At 37.6% G+C, this 13,389-nt stretch overlaps 1 protein-coding gene across 1 annotated transcript in view; it reads right to left on the reverse strand.

Annotated features, from left to right (window-relative positions):
- The window catches only part of LOC111545272 (translation initiation factor IF-2-like), a 156,276-nt gene that overhangs the window by 6,231 nt on the left and 136,656 nt on the right, over positions 1 to 13,389 (reverse strand). The gene's annotated exons all lie outside the window — the stretch shown is intronic.

Below are 13,389 nucleotides of genomic sequence, written 5' to 3' on the forward strand. Positions count from 1 at the left end.
TATAGATGAAACAACAGAAAATGTACAGCCTTCCTCAAGTGTTTCCATGGTTATTTATGCCAAACTGGTGACTCCATTTAATTGTAAAGGTTCCACTTTTCCCTGAAAAATGAATCTTTAAGTGTGCGAAATGAAGAGTTTGACAGTACTCAGGAATAGTTCAACAGTAACCTGTTTTTAGTTTTGACAACTAGGTTTTTGTCTAGTTTTTCCTTCGTTAGTTCAGTTAAAAGTATTTGCCTCTGTACTCCTGGATTATGCTTAATTCATTTTCTTCAATCCAATCCTCTTAAAGTAAACATGCCAGTTACTCATACCTCTACCAAAATTCCTACTTTCCAATCCCATTCGATTTAATTATTTTGATCATCTTACCTAATTCCCTGTCACTTAGAAGATATCACGTTTGTGGGAACTGAACATGCACAAAATATCTGAATTATCTCAAATGAGTGAACTTTCCCGGTTTTCTGCTATTCACGCACATTATCTAAGAGAGCCAAATGGCTTTCTTCCCCTGAGAATGGAGATAGCAGTTGATGATAGTGGATCACTTACAGGTATAATATATCCAGAGAGAGGAATATTAGGTAAAGACAAAATGGGTTACAAACAACTTCACAAGAGGTGAGACCTTAGAAACAAGAGATAAAAGGGAACCTTCTTGATCTTCTTGTTTTCTGTCTTCATGTTAGTGTCTTTCCTTGAAAAGATGAGAGGAGATCCAGGTTAAACGGCACAAGCTTCCAAAAAAGAGAGTGCCAGTTAGATGTATTTGAAGATGACCATTTAACTGAAGGCATGGATTTCACACTTCAGCACCGTGCACACAGCTCCAGGAACCAAAGAGAGAAGAGTTTAAGTAATCTAGCATATGACATCATAAACGTCCTGAGATTTCTCATGGAGAAAACTCCTTCTAATAATCCAGAAGGAATGTCAATTAAACTGGTTCTGGTTGGTACTGAACACTTTACTCAAAACATGTAAATGGCAAGCAGAGAATGTGTTCCAAAACCAAGGCTCGGGCTGCCTCCTCTGCAGTTTGTTTGTTCGTTTTGTTTTTAATTAACAGCTTGAGAACAGCTGATTAATGCACGTTTCATCACCAAACTCTGTTGTTTGTTTCCCTAGAGGGCAAATGAGTAAAAAATACCCAAGGAAGAGAAGAGAAGTTTTTCATGTGGCCATTTAATTTCTCACTTTTTCTAACAATAGTCATGATCTAATCCTTTCATTTTTCTCTTCCATTAAGCAGCTTCCCAATAAACATCACTCATTTACCAAATGTCACTAAGAAAAAGTTTTTAACTGCCAATTCAGTAAAGGTACTAAACAATCTGTTAAGAACATTGTCAAGCAGGCTTTTGCAGAACAGTTTGGTGTAAAAATCCAGCTTACGGAAACTGTTGCTACAAAACCCTTTTGAACACATGATAGGCGATGAAGTTGATGAAAATCACTTTATATTCGATGGGTGGTTCTCATTCTTCTGAGCTCAGGTGACCTGCTGGCCTCGGCTCCTGAAACTGCTGGCATTACAGGAGTCAGCCACTGTGCCTGGCCTGGCTGCATTCTCTTGATCCATAAGGTGTACTGTTATGAATCACTTTTGTTTAGTCTTCTCATAGAAATATATATGAATGCAAATTATGTTGTATTACCTGTTGTAACAACTTTAAATGATAAATCTATGCCTGGCTTAAAAGATGAAATTAACATGTGCAGATGTGTTGTTTTCCAACATTCTATTTCTTCGCCTGCTAAGTTTTGTTGGTTATATTTTGTTACTTATATTGTGACGTATCATAACATACATATTCAATTTTTGACTGTAAAGACATCAACTGGGCTTTAAATGCATTTAATCGTAATATCTAAAGAAAACTAAACAGTGTATAAAATAGCTTGTGTAAATGTTAGTTCCAAGAAAAGGAAGCAATGTGATTAAAGGTTTAATGGATTGTTGACTCTTTTCCATTTCAGATTGCTTCTCTCTGCCCCTTTCACCACCCACCTCAGGTTTCTTTATTCATATACATGCCAACTTCTATCAGTTTTTTTATGGGATACTACTCATGTGAAAATGCCTACATCTTAGTTTTAGCACACACACACAAATATGTAACAAATATTTATATGTACATGAATGTATATTTGTGTGTGTGTGTATAGAAAGAGAGAATATGAGTTGTAAAGTAAAAATAAATGCAAACATAGACAATGACAATATCAGGTAGCCATAAACTGGAAATACTTTATATGTACAAAAGACAATCATTACAGGCATAATAAGCCCAGTTATGTTATTTTAAAGAAATCAAAATTTGGAAGGAGGAGGAAGAAGATGGCAGAATAGAAGGCTCCACCAGTTGTTCCCACGGCAAGGACACCAATTTATTAACTACCCACACACAAAAAGCACCTTTATACACACAAAAATCAGATGAGCACTCACTGTACCTGGCCTTAGCTTTATATGGCTGAAAAAAGTACTGACGAGATAGAAAAACAATTGTGAGTTGCAAATGCACCCTTGCCTCATTCCCCAGCCGCATCAGCATGGTGCAGAGAGCAATTCTGTGCTCTGGGGAGAGGGACAGCGCAGCAATTGTGAGGCATTGAACTCAGCACTGCCCTGCTAGAGCAGAAAACAAAGCTAGACCCAACTCAGCTGATGCCCATCCGTGGAGGGAGCATTTAGACTAGCCCTAGCCCGAGGGCAGTTGCCAATCCCAGCAGTTTGAACTTGAGTTCCTGCAAACCTTTCCACCATGGACTAAAGTGCTCTGGGGCCTTAAAAGAAAACCGAGAAAAAGAAACCAGGCCACAGTGACCACAATCCCTAAGTGAGTCCAAGTGCTGACCTGGCCCAGAGCCTGTGGACTATGGGGGTACACGACCTACTGAGACACCAGCCAGGACAACTAAGGGAGTGCTGGAACAACTGCCCTAGCCCCAGGCTGCACAGTGTGTGGCTCCAAAAAAACCCCTTCCCTCCACTGAGAAGATAAGAAAGAGTGAGGACTTTTTCTTGCATCTTGGAATCAACCCAGCCATAGCAGGAGAGGGCACCAGTCAGAGTCATCAGAAATCGCTACAAGTGATCAGTACCACTGTACCAAGGCTTTGAGACTTTCATCATTGATCTAATCATTGCCCAACCCCCAGTTCCAGGCCCTAGATTGTGGACATTTCTAGACACTCCTTGGGCCAGAAGGGAACCTGCTGTCCTGAAGGGAAGGACCCAACCCTGGCAGCATTCATCACCTGCTAACTGAAAGGCCCTTGAGCCCTGAATAACCAGCAGTGATACCCAGGTACCATGCTGAGGACCTTAGGTGTGCCTGAGATGACTGGCTCACAGACGAGACTCAACACATTCCCAGATGTGGTGGCTATGACGGTGAAACTCCTGCTTTAAAAAAAAAAAGTGGAGAAAAGAGTAAAGGGGACTTTGTGGTGTGTGGTATGTTAGTTAGTGTGGTGGTTGCCACAGGGGTGCTTGTGTAACTCCACTCTTAGCTCCAAGTGGCTCAGAACACAGACAAAGATTTTGTTTGTTTGGGAGAAAGTAAGGGAAGAAAACAAGAGTCTTTGTCTGGTAATCTGTATAATTCATCCAGATCTTGTTCAAGAATATCAAGGTGATACCTCAATGAGTCTACAAGAACTACAGCATTACTGGGCTTGGTGTGCCCCCTAAAGTAGACACGGCTTAGATCACAACACACATGTACTTTTGAATATCTTGAATGCTTTCCCAAGTAGGACGTGTACAAAAAGCCCAGATAGTGAAGACTACAATAAATACGTAACTCTTCAATGCCCAGACACTAAACATCTACTAGCGTCAATACCATTCAACAAAACATGACCTCACCAAATAAACTAAATAGCCAACAGGTAACAGTCCTGGAGATACAGAGATATGTGACCTTCCAGACAGGGAATTCAAAGTAGCTGTTTTAGGAAACTCAGAGAAATCCAAGATAACACAGAGAGGGCATTCAGAATTAGATAAATTTAACAAAGAGATTGAAATCATTAAAAAGAATCAAGCAGAAATTCTAGAGCTGGAGAATACAATTGGCATGCAATACATTGGAAAGATCACTCATCATGACCAAGTGGGATTTATCCCTGAGATGCAAGAATAGTTCAACATATGCAAATTTATCAATGTGATGAATCATATTAACAGAAGAAGGATAAAAGCCATATGATCGTTTAAATTGATGCTAAACAAAGCACTTGATAAAATTCAACATCCTTTCATGATAAAAACCACTAAAAAACTGAAGATAGAAGGAACAGAACTCAACATGATAAAAACTATATATGACAGACACACAGCTAGTATACTGAATGGGGGAAAACTAAAGCCCTTTCCTCTAAGATATAGATCATGACAAAGATGTCCACTTTCTCTACTGTTATTCAATATAGCACTGGAAGTCCTAGCTGGAGCAATTAGACAAGAGAATGAAATAAAGAGCATCCAAATTGGAATGGAAGAAGTAGAATTATTCTTGTTTGCCAATGATATCACCTTATATTTGGAAAAACCTAAAGACGTCACCAAAACCTCTTGGAACTGATGAACAAATTCAGTAAAGTTGCAGGATGCAAAATTGACATTTAAAAATCAGAAGCATTTCTATATGCCAACAGTGAACAATATGAAAAAAATGTAGTCTCATTTATAGTAGCCATGAATAACATTAAATACCCAGGAATTAAAGTCAGATGAGAAAGATCTCTGTAATAAAAACTATAAAACACTGATAAAACCAATTGAAGAGGAAACAAAACAAATGGAAAGAAATTCCATGTTCATGAATGGGAAAAATGAATATTCTTAAAATGTCCATACTATCTAAAGCAGTATACAGAGTCAATGCAGTCCCTATCAATATCCCAATGCCATTCTTTACAGGAATAGAAAAAACAACCCTAAAATTTATAAGGAACCATAAAAGACCCTGAATAGACAAAGCTATCCTTAGCAAAAACCAGAACTGGAGGAATCACATTAATTGACTTCAAATTATACTACAGAGCTATGCAACCAAAATAGCAAGATACTGGCACAAAAACAGACACATAGACCAATGGAACAGCATAAAGAACCCCAAAACAAATCCACACATCTACAGTGAGCTCATTTGCAACCAAAGGTGCCAAATCACACACTGGGGAAAAGACAGTCTCTTCCATAAATGTTCTGGGAAAACTGGATATTCACATGCCGAAGATGAAACCACACCCCTATCTCTTGCCATATACAAAAATCAAATCAAAATGGATTAAAGACTTAAATCTAACACCTTAAATTATGAAACTACTACAAGAAAACATTGGGAAAAGTCTCCAGGACATTGGTCCGGGCAAAGATCTCTTAAGTAATACCCCACAAGCACAGACAACAGAGCAAAAATGAACAAATGGGATCACATCAAGTCGAAAAGCTGCACAGCAAAGGAAACAATTAATCCACGAAATGAATAGACAATCCACAGAATGGGAGAAAATATTTGCAAACTACCCATCTGACAAGGATTAATAACCAGAATATATAAGGAGCTCAAACAACTGTCTAGAAAAAAATTTAATAATATAATTATAAAATGGGCAAAAAATCTGAATACACATTTCTCCAAAGATGACATACAAATTGCAAACGCGCATAAAAAGGGGTGCTCAACATCACTGATTATAAAAGAAATGCAAATCAAAACTACAATGAGATACAATCTCACCCCAGTTAAAATGGCTTATATCCAAATGACAACACATGCTGGCAAGGATGTGGGGAAAAGAAAACCATGGTGCACTCTTGGTGAGAATGTAAATCAGTACGACCACTATGAAGAATGGTTTGGAGGTTCCTTAAGAAACTAAAAACAGAGCCATCATATGATCCATCAATCCCCCTGGACATACCCAAAATAGAGGAAAACAGTATCAAAGAGATGTCTGCACTCCTATGTTTGTTATGGACCTTTTCACAATAGCCGAAATTTTGAAGCAACCTAAGTATCCATCAACAGATAAATGGGTAAAGAAAATGTGGTGCTTACACACAATGGAGCACTATTCAGCTCTAAAAAGTAATGAGATCCTTTAATTTGCAGCAACATGGATGGAACTGGAGGTCACTATGTTAAGTGAAGTAGGTCAGGCACAGAAAGATAAACATTGCATGCTCTCACTTATTTGTGAGATCTAAAAGGAGAATTAATTTGTTTCGGAATGGAAGAGCAGTTTCTTCTTCCATTTAATAAACTTTGACATTGAGATGCACTCAAGGGCCTGGGGTAGAAGTGGAGAAATGACCCTTATTACCTCTGCCCCCCCCAAAGCCTGGAGCAGGCAGAGCAAGTCACTTTAGGTGCAAAGAACACTCAGGAGTGGATGGAGCAGAAAATGTGCCCTTTAAGAGGAGCATGGCAGAAGGCTTCAAGGAATGCTAAAATGATTGATCAAAAGTTATGAATTTCCTATACAATATAAAATGTTCTTAGCCACATAAGAAAACTCAAGAGAATTCTACAAAGTTTGAAATATGCAGCCCATATCCTTAAGCCATATTGAATTAAACCAAGAAAACAACTTAACAAAAATATATACATTAATGACCACAGTGATGATCAATAATTACAGCAATAGGCCAGACACAGCGGCTCACGCCTGTAATCCTAACACTTTTGGAAGCCGAGGTGGGTGGATCACTTGAGACCAGGAATTCAAGACCAGCCTGGCCAACACAGAAAAACCCTGTCTCTACTAAAAATACAAAAATTAGCTGGGTGTGGTGGCCCATGCCTGTAATCCCAGCTACTCTGAAAACTGATGGATGAGAATCCCTTGAAGCCAGGAGGTGGAGGTTGCAGTGAGCTGAGACGCATCACTGCACTCCAGCCTGGGCAACAGAGCAAGACCCTGTTAAAAAAAATCACAGCAATGTCCAGATGCACAGGTTCCTCGTACAGTCTCTCTAGTTCAAGAAAATTGTATTAGCATTCACGTATTCTGATTTGAAACTTTTATTTAAATTCATTTCACTTATGTTCTACAAATGACTTTCTTTTTTTTCTTTTTCTGAGACAGAGTCTTACTCTGTTGCCCAGGCTGGAATGTAGTGGTGTGATCATGGCTCACTACACCCTCAACCTTCTGGGCTCCACTGATCCTCCCATGTCAGCCTCCCAAGTAGCCTGGACTATAGATACATGCTACTGTGCGAGGATAATATTTTTATTTTTTGTAGAGATGGAGTCTCAGTATGTTGCCCAGGCTAGTCTTGAACTCCAGGACTTAAGCAATACTTCCGCTTCCACCTCCCAGAGTGTTGGGATTACAGGTGTGATCCACCATGCCTGGCCCCAAATGATTCTGATTTCCCTTTTCCTCTATGTTAGTTTACCTCACTGTCCTTATTCTTCCATGTAATTTTTATTCCACTGGCCATTCCCTAAATTTTTCTTTTCAATATTAAATGGTGTTTTCAAAATATAAATTTCACTGTTAAGTATTTTGGACAAATCTTATCTGTATGACTTTATGGTAGACATTTACTTAATATAATTTTTCCTATTTCCCTCCCACCTCCATAAGGCAGGAAGTGATCCTTCACTTGGTGAGGACCCTACAAGACCAATTCTCATTTGTTTTAAAAATACATTGTGGGGCTTAGGTTCCAGGACATCTTGTAGGTACCAAAATCTGAGGATCCTTAAGTGCCTTATATAAAATGCTGTAGTATGTGCATGTAAGCTATGCACATCCTCTCACATACTTTAAATCATCTTTAGATTACTTATTATACCTCATGCGAGGTCTATGTATCACTTCATTGGAATGGATTCAACATAGTGCTCAGAACACGGCAAGTTTTGCTTTTTGGAACTTCGCAACATTTTTTTCTGAATATTTTTCATCCGCAGTTGATTGAATCCACAGATGCAGAACTTGCATAAAGAGGGCTGACTGTATTTACTAAAAGCTTTTGTAATTCATCTCTGCTTACTCTACCACTGAAGTAATCCATTCTCAACTTATCTTATTGTGAAATTTGTTAATCAATATCTGTGGAATGGGAATAGCCATAGCTATTAGAACGTGTACCTTCCACACTCCAGTAGCTCTGTTACCATCAGCGGAGTCATTTGTTTACTGGAGTTATGTGTCTCCTGTCACACTCAAATGATCATTGTTCTTTTTCCTTCCTTTACCGAAATATAATTGCAAAATTAAATAAATATGTTTTGAAGCAATTAAGCCTAAATTGAACAAGTATTCTGAAAAACAAAATAAGAGGTAAGTTTTACAAAAATTGAGTAAAATGCAGATGGTAACAACATTCTTAAAAATTATCATACAGGCTGCGCATGGTGGCTCATGCCTGTAATCCCAGCACTTTGGGAGGTCAAGGTGAGTGGATCACCTGAGGTCAGGTGTTCGAGACCAGCCTGGCCAACATGGTGAAGCCCCATCTCTACTAAAAATGCAAAAAATTATCCGGGCGTTGTGGCAGGTGCCTAAAATCCCAGCTACTGAGGAGGATGAGGCAGGAGAATCGCTTGAACCCAGGAGGCGGAGGTTGCAGTGAGCCGAGATTGTGCCATTGCACTCAAGCCTGGGCAACAAGAGTAAAACTCTCAAAAATATATATGTTTTTTAAAATTATCATGCAATTTTATTATAATAGGAACTCTAAATGATTTTTAAACATTTTTGAATTTACAGGTCACATTTTAAAACTGTAAATCCTTTGACTATTTATTTTAGTACATAAGAGAAAATGAAAATCTTCTATGAAAGGAAACTGACTCTAAATAAAATGTATGATTCTTTTTAACATACACACACATACACTGCCCTGTGGAAATATTTTGAAGCACATGTAAAATGTTATTTCATAAAAATAAAATGTAGAAATAAAGAGGACTTATAACTAATAAAATAAATTATACACTTACCCTATGAAAAATGAGCTAAAATTATTCTCAAATGAACATGTATGCTATTCAAAGCTTTTTAAAATCAACAATGCAAATATGTTGGAAACAGACAACTAAAAATTATTTTAAGTCAAACAAAGACAATTTCGTAAATTAGAAAGCAAGAGGCTGAAATACAGCTTTAGACAGGACATTTTCTCCCAGCCAAAAATGAAACTTAAAATCATGTTTTAAAGAAGAAACACTGAAAGAGTCAAAGCATCAACCAAGAACTGACCAGGCTCATTATGTTACATGTTTTTAGAGAAGCTGTCTTCTTGGAATAAGTTGAAAAGCTACTGTGAAATATTTGGAAATACTATTTCTCAAGATTTTGCCTAGTTCCATGGGATAATCCCTATGTTAAAATAAATTTCTCTCATAGTCTGCCAGACAAAAAGTACCACTTAAAAATAATTTATTCAAGTGAACTTCATGCAACGTAAAAGTAACCTTTTGTTGTTGTTGTTGAGACACAGAGTCTCACTCTGTCGCCCAGGCTGGAGTGCAGTGGCCGGATCTCAGCTCACTGCAAGCTCCGCCTCCCGGGTTCATGCCATTCTCCTGCCTCAGCCTCCGGAGTAGCTGGGACTACAGGCGCCGCCACCTCGCCCGGCTAGTTTTTTGTATTTTTAGTAGAGACGGGGTTTCACCGTGTTAGCCAGGATGGTCTCGATCTCCTGACCTCGTGATCTGCCCGTCTCGGCCTCCCAAAGTGCTGGGATTACAGGCTTGAGCCACCGCGCCCGGCCAAAAAGTAACCATTTTAAAGTGAACAATTCAATGGAATCTGATACGTTCACAATATTGGGCAACAACAACCTCTAGTTCCAAAACATTTCCATGATCCCACGTTGTAAAACCTCTTACTCATTAAGCAGTAATAAGTGTTGGTGAGAAGATGGAGAAATTAAGCCTCATGCATTGCTGGTGGAAATGCAAAATGGTTCAGTCATAGTTGAAAACAGTTTGACAGCTTTTCAAAAAACAAAGTATAGAATTATTATATTACCCTGCTATTCCACTCCTAGTTATATATGTTAAAAGTACCACTTTTAAATTAATACTCTGATATTCAACCCAATAGATAAACATTTATAGAAATTACACATTCACAACAGTTAGCAATTGTAACAGTAAGTTAAAATGTGTACATGAATTATTTTCAGAGTAAATGCAAGTTAACATTTTGAAGTCCCCAGATAGAAAGAACCAGTTATATAAAACCGATTTTTTAAAAATCTGAGCAGTAACTGACTCATCAGCAAATTTGTTGGAAGCTGAAAGACAAAAATTTTTCAACTATTGACAAGGAGTATAACTCAAGAAGTTGATATGCAGCAAGGTGTCAAGAGAAATATAATTATAGGTGTGCAGGAAAGAATAAATCAATCAAATAAAGAAGAAAAGAAAGTATACAGAGCACACAGCTTTGTCATGTCTGTTTACCATAGAGATGGTCTGTATATGTGTATGCTATTTCCAAAGAGCAAATGTCTTCAAGTTACAAGCAGAAAAGAACTTTGAGGTTTCATTCAAATGCCTATTCAAGCCATGAGGTTTTTTCAACCTTCCTAGACTTTCAAATGACCTCCCAGCACATTCAGTCCAGAATCAGTCATTACTAACATGCCTAGATCCTACTCACAGCTAAAGCTCTCAATCAAGGTAAAGCTTCGTGGCCTCACCTGCTCTGCCTGTGTCAGGTCAAGGAGTCTGCCTGGAGAATGGGGAGTCAGGACCCAGTGTCCTCTGCCTCCCCTAGCTCATGCATTCTTCAGTTCAGCCCACTGTACCCTCAAAGTTGGAGGTGGGCGGGAGGGAAGTTGCCTCCATGTCCCCATCAACCCTTGTTATCTTTTGTGTTTTTGATAATAGCCATTCTAACAAGAGTGAAGTGATATCTCATTGTGGTTTTGTTTTGTGTTTCCCTGATGATTAGTAATAATAAGCATTATTTTTCATATGCCTGTTGACCATCTGTCTGTCTTCTTTCCATGAATGTCTATTCAGGTCTTATGCCCATTTTTAAATTGTGTTATTTTCTTACTATTGAGTTTTTTGAGGTCCTGATATATTTTTTCTATTAATCTCTTATCAGATAGTTTGCAAATACTTTATCTGATTCTGTGGGTTGTCTCTTCACTCTATTGATTGTTTACTGTGCAGAACCTTTTCAGTTTTGCATAATCTCATTTGTTTATTTGTGCTTTTGTTCCATGGGAGTTTGAGTTTATATCCAGAAAAATATTGCCCAAATCAATGTCATGGAGCTTTTCCCTATATTTTCTTCTAGTAGCTTTACAGTTTCAGGTCTTATATCCAAGTTTAATTCATTTTGAATTGATTTTTATATATGGTATGAGAAAAGGGTTCAATTTTGTTCTTTTGCATGTGGATATCCAATTTTTCCAGTATCATTTATTGAAGGGACAGTCCTTTCCTCAGGTGTGTTTTTGGCACATTTGTCAAAAATTGACTGTAAATGTGTGGGTTTATTTCTGGGCTCTAAATCCTGTTCCACAGGTCAATGTGGCTTTTACAATGCCTGTACCATGCTATTTTGAGTGTCATAGCTTTGTAATATATTTAGAAAAAGGTTGTGTAATGCTCCACTTTTATTCTTACTGTTCATATAAATCATTTTATCTCTAGTTCTGTGAAAAATGACATTGAAATTTGACAGGAATGCATTAAATGTGTAGACCCCTTTGGGTAATATGAAAATTTTAACAATGTTAATTCTTCCAATCTATGAATATGGGATAGCTTTTCATTTATTGGTGTCTTCTTTAGTTTCCTACATCAATATTTTATGCTTTTCAGTGTAGATATTTAACCCTTTTGGTTAAATTTATTCCAAAGTTTTTGTTTGTTTGATTTGACACTGTTATAAATAAATAAAATTATCTTTAAATTTCTTTTTCAGGTAGTTAGTTGTTAGTGCATATAGAAATTACTGATGTATGTTGATTTTGATTTCTGTGACTTCACGTGAAGTCTTTCATTTGTTCTAACACAGTTTTTGTGGAGATTTTAAGTTTTACATGTTTAGGATCATATTGTCAAGAGGAAAGCAGAATCTGTAAATTTGAAGCCACTTGATTCTTCACAAGTTGGACACAGCCAATTGGAAAATGATACACCTGCAACCAGGTCTGCAATTATAATCCAACTGGTTTGACAAAGCCTCACATCCCTGCATACCCCAAACATTTCCTCTCCATAAGTCTCTCCTGGTGATAAGGTACACGTCATTCCACTTAGATCAACACCATGCCATTCACCATCCTCACTCGTCTGGTCTCCTTGTCACCAGGTTTGCATTTCTCCAATCTATTTTCACCAAAGTAATATTTCTAAAATGGAAGACCGATCATTTTCTACTGTTTGTGAAAATCTGGGTCACAGAAAGCAAGGAATTATTCTACAAAATAAAACAGGAAAGAAGACATGATTAGAATATTTACCACTCCTGCTTGGTCAATTGTCTGACCTTTGCTCTTACTGTGCTATTTCCCTGGCATCATCACATCCCTGACAAAGTCCCTCCCCCTTTGCTAGCCATGTGTAGTTATCTGAGGGTAACAGCTAGTCACCATCTAACACTGAGCTCCCAGGGCTGCTCTCAGCATCTTCTGCTTGATTCAATGTGCACAGTACAGGAAGAAGTGAGGTATCAAAATGAGCTATATCCTTTCCATATGTGCATCAAAGCATATCATACACTTTATAGCACCTATTTGCACACATAATTACTAGTTCAAATTCCTTGGGGAAAACAGTGTATAGTATTCATATTTGAATTTTATTTAGTGAATATTTTAGATTTAATATAGCATAACAAATATTCACTGGATAAATGAACAATTGAATATTTGATACTCTACCTCTTATTTGTCTAATAAATTACATACTTCAAAACTTAGCTCAGATGTCACTTTGTGCTGGAAATTTTCCCTAAAGCTTCTTTTCACTCCAGGTTAATATGTTTTCCACAGTCTATTATGGAATTCTGGATTCAAAACCTACCACTTTGTGGAGACTGTTAATCCTCAATAACAGACCTTAATCTTTCAGGAACCAACCATGTGGGCCAGGACAGTCTCCAATAAGGGTGGACAAAAGGCTGGACAGTCTCAGCAGTGAATAGCTACATTAAATCAGGGCAAGTTTTCTAAGATATTATATCATGTGTACTGCTCAGAAAAGGTGGGAGGGAGGGGACATATTTTAATTATTTATTTAAAATTTATTTCAATTTTCCAGAAAACTAACATAAATAAAAGTAGTAGGAAGAACGTCTATATATATATATACTATGAACCTTTTTCTTACTTATTTCTCCTTCTCTCTCAATTTTATATCTTATTCCATTTATCCT

This window comes from Piliocolobus tephrosceles, chromosome 1 (genome assembly GCF_002776525.5).
Source record: "Piliocolobus tephrosceles isolate RC106 chromosome 1, ASM277652v3, whole genome shotgun sequence".
NCBI classification, from domain to species: domain Eukaryota; kingdom Metazoa; phylum Chordata; class Mammalia; order Primates; family Cercopithecidae; genus Piliocolobus; species Piliocolobus tephrosceles.